We start from the raw sequence: 4,713 nt of genomic DNA, 5'->3' as shown, positions 1-4,713 counted from the left end.
ACGACAAGAAGTTTGAGTTGCGCCCGATGACTCTTAGCCAAATCATCGCGTATAATGCGAAGGCTTTAGCGAGGGCACAACTCCGCACCCACCATAGTGAGATGAGAGGAGAGGGAGCGACCCACCACAAAGATAGTGAGCGCCACAAGCCATATATGAGTGAGCCTATGAGTGTCCTTCTAGCCACCAAGAGTGAGTGGAGAGAGCTCCAAGAGAACCCATCCACCATATTGCACTACGTGCTCATATGCAAGGGACCCTCGTCGGCGACTAACGACTTAACCAACATTCCTCCGTCTTTGTTGTCTCTTTTGCAGGAGTTTCAAGACGTCTTCCCCGACGAGCTCCCTCATGGACTACCACCACTTCGAGGCATAGAACACCGCATCGACCTCATACCCGGCGCTCCGCTTCCAAACCGTGCCGCCTACCGCACCAACCCCGAAGACACAAAGGAGATACAATGCCAAATACAAGATCTCCTCGCCAAAGGGTATGTCCGCGAAAGCCTTAGCCCTTGTGCGGTTCCCGTGATTCTTGTGCCTAAACCGGATGAGACGCAACGGATGTGTATGGATTGTCGCCCCATCAATGCCATTACCGTCCGTTACCGCCATCCCATTCCGCGTTTAGATGACATGCTTGATGAGTTAAGTGGTGCCACGATTTTCTCTAAAGTCGATTTGCATAGTGGCTACCACCAAATCCGCATGGCCATTGGTGATGAATGGAAAACGGCATTCAAGACCAAACTCGGTCTCTATGAATGGCTCGTTATGCCTTTTGGTCTTTCCAATGCTCCATCTACTTTCATGCGCCTCATGAATCACATCTTGCGTCCTCTCATTGGCAAGAGTGTGGTTGTCTATTTCGATGATATTCTCATTTATAGCAAAAACCTCGAGGACCATGTGCAACATGTGAGAGAGGTCTTGTGCATCTTGCGTCATGAAAAGCTTTATGCTAACCTCCCCAAGTGCACCTTTGCTCAAAACAAATTGGTTTTCCTTGGCTTTGTGGTTTCCGCTAATGGGATTGAAGTTGATTCTTCCAAGGTGGAGGCCATCCATAATTGGCCCACTCCTACCAATGTTGGTCAAGTCCGAAGTTTCCATGGACTTGCCGGTTTCTACCGCCGCTTTGTGAAAGATTTTAGCACCATTGCTTGCCCTTTAAGTGAACTTACCAAGAAGAATGTTCCGTTTGTTTGGGGCAAGGCCCAACAAAATGCTTTTGATGAGTTGAAGAAACGCCTTACCGAAGCTCCCCTTCTTGTTCTTCCAAATTTTGCAAAAACTTTTGAGATTGAGTGTGATGCAAGTGGGCTTGGTATTGGTGGTGTTCTTATGCAAGAGGGCAAACCCGTGGCATACTATAGCGAGAAGTTAGATGGCGCACGCCTCAACTATCCTATATATGACAAGGAGCTCTACGCTTTGGTTCGTGTTCTTGAAGTTTGGCAACACTATCTTTGGCCTAAAGAGTTTATCATTCATTCCGATCATGAGTCCTTGAAGTATTTGAAAAGCCAACACAACTTGAACAAACGACATGCAAAGTGGGTCGAGTTCATTGAGTCCTTTCCATATGTGATCAAATACAAGAAGGGCAAGGACAATGTTGTGGCGGATGCTCTTTCCCGCAAAAACACCCTTTTGCTTACTCGTTTGGATTTCCATGTTTTGGGACTTGAAGAGATCAAAGAACTCTATCCTTCCGATTCTTTCTTTGCTCCCATATTTGAGAAGTGCTCCGTTGAGCGAGGAGTGGATGATTTCTATTTGCATGATGGCTACTTGTTTAAAACTAACAAGATTTGCATTCCCGAGTCTTCGCTTCGAAAATTGCTTTTGCAAGAGTCACATGGAGGTGGTCTTATGGGTCACTTTGGACGAGAGAAGACATATGCCATGCTCTCAACCCACTACTATTGGCCAAGAATGTACCGCGACGTGGAACGCCTTTGCCGCCGGTGCACAACATGCTTACAAGCTAAGTCTACCTCCAACCCTTATGGTCTTTACACCCCATTGCCTATTCCATATGCACCATGGACCGATATTAGCATGGATTTCGTTCTAGGCTTGCCTCGCACTAAGCATGGTCATGATTCTATATTTGTGGTAGTGGATAGATTCTCCAAGATGGCTCATTTCATACCTTGCCATAAGAGCGACGATGCTTCACACATTGCTTCATTGTTTTTCAGGGAAATTGTTCACCTACATGGAGTACCGCAAAGCATTGTGTCGGATCGAGACGTCAAGTTCATGAGTTATCTTTGGAAGTCGCTCATGGCAAAGTTTGGAGTGAAGCTCTTATTCTCATCATCCTCGCACCCGCAAACGGACGGCCAAACGGAAGTGGTCAATCGAAGCCTCTCCACTCTCCTACGCATCCTCGTGAAGAAAAACTTGAAGTCATGGGAGGAGTGCCTTCCACACGCGGAGTTCGCCTACAACCGCGCCAAGCACTCGACAACATCAAGGAGTCCCTTCATGGTCGTCTACGGGTTTGAGCCGCTCACGGCGCTCGACATACTACCACTTCCCCTTCATGAGCGGACGAACATGGACTTCGACAAGCGCACCACCGCCGTGAAGAAACTTCATGAAGAAACAAGAGCTACCATTCAAGAACATGTGCTTCGCCAAGCTACCCGCCTCAACACCAAGAAGAAGGAACGCATATTCCAAGAAGGAGACCTCGTTTGGATCCACCTCCGGAAGGAAAGATTCCCTCATGAACGCAACTCGAAGCTCAAGCCAAGAGGAGATGGCCCCTTCAAGGTCCTCAAACGCATCAACAACAACGCTTACGTCATCGACATTCCCACCTCCAAGTACTTGGTGAGCAACACGTTCAACATTGCGGACTTATCGCCATATCATGAAGATGAGGAGGCACAAGAGTCGAGGACGACTCTTTCCCAAGGGGGGGGGGGATGATGCGGGGTGGCCTTCGGTCACCTCCACACCAAGACCAACAAGTCCCCCAAGTGGACTGATGACACGAGCCCGAGTTAAAGCTCTACATGATGAGGTGAACTCGCTCCTCACCACCCTTGATCTTGGTACCCCTTTGGATGGATTGCTACCTCATGCCGACGTGCTATGTGTCATTAGGTACAAGGCGCATCAAGACCCCGGAGAGGAGGAGACGCCAAGGTCAAGGGAGGGAGAGAAGCAGCTGGACATGGAGATGATCATGAAGCCGAAGCCGACGTCGCTCGAAGCGCTCCAAGGAAGAGACGGACGCTGGCCGGTCCAGGACCCGGTCAGACCGGACCCACAACCAGACGCCCCGGTCACAGGCCCGGTCAACCGGGCGCCAACCGGCGCAGCTCCCTCGTACCGGACGAAGACCGGAAACTTCGCAGATTCCCGGTTTGCGCCCGGTCGACCGGACCCAGGACCGGACAGCCCGGTCACAGGCCCGGTCAGACCGGATCCAAACCGGATCTGACGGGAAAGACCCACCAAACTGCCTTAACTTATCCATTCGCGTACCTGTTCGCCCTTGCTGGCCATGTGTGCCTATATAAGTAGCCTGGACCCCTCCTTTACCCTTTAGACTTGTTTTGAACTCAAACCTACCTTTGAGCTTAGTCTCCCTTGGGTATCATCCCTCTGTAATCAAGGCACCTTGGTTGTTGATTTGGATCTTGTTGAGTGAGATTCTAGTACAAGCTACTCTCTCTCCCTCATCAAGCTCTTCTTCTCCAACCCCAATCTCTCTCCGGGAATTCTGCCGCGCGTCTCTTCCTCGGAGATTCTATTGGCGTGGTCCATCGAGCCACGGGGGTAAGTATCGGGTGTATCGGGTTGGTGTGCGTGTGTGTGAGTCTCGGAGTTCCTCGTGTTCGTCGTGTTCTTCGTGTTCTTCGCGCTCTCCCACCTCTTCCCTTGGATTTCGGGGTCAAGCTGCGAGATCGGGCCACACACGGGGTCTTAGACCTCATCAGTGTGTCGATACAAGATGCACTTTTCTAAAATATTACACAACTCTAACTAGTTTCTCATATGAGGCACTTTTTCTCAGGACATGTGTAGCTCCAACCAATTTCGATGAGTTGTAGTTTTCTCAAGAAATGAACACAGAGCAACTCGATTTTGATATGATCGGCCCTTTCCTAAAAAAGTATGATTTTGATCGTAATTTTTCATAAGAAATGTGTAATAGCAAGATATATTGCATGTGTGTTGCACTTTTTACAAGAATATGCAACTAGCAACCGATATTTTATATGAATTGCAGTTTTTAAAATAAACGTGTAAATCCAACTGGTATTTGATATTGGTTGCACTTTTGATACGAAATGTGCAACTCCAACTGTTATTCGATGCAAGTTGCACTTTACTCAAAAGACGTGCAATTAGCAATTTCAAAATGGGCTGCATTTTGTTTTCTCAAGAATTGTGCACCCCTAATCGTTTTCACCTGATTTTTACATTTTCCAAGAAATATGTAACTCTGACCGTTTTTTATTTGAGTTGCACTTTTTCTCAAGAATTGTGCAACTGGTATACTTTTTCATATTTTCTTTGATTTTTGGCTATTCCTTAATTATAGTTACTTTTTTTTTCTTTTTCTTTGTTGATTCATAATAGTTTGAGTTTGGTACGTCAAGCCACACGTGATGACCAACTATATGCAAGATTGAATGCTTTGCTAGCTTGTGGGCTTCGAGTTCGAAGATCTTCCCACATGAAC

The sequence above is a fragment of the Lolium perenne genome, chromosome 1 (genome assembly GCF_019359855.2).
Source record: "Lolium perenne isolate Kyuss_39 chromosome 1, Kyuss_2.0, whole genome shotgun sequence".
NCBI classification, from domain to species: domain Eukaryota; kingdom Viridiplantae; phylum Streptophyta; class Magnoliopsida; order Poales; family Poaceae; genus Lolium; species Lolium perenne.
The sequence above is the reverse complement of the archived record's forward strand: the minus strand, read 5'-3'. Positions refer to the sequence as shown.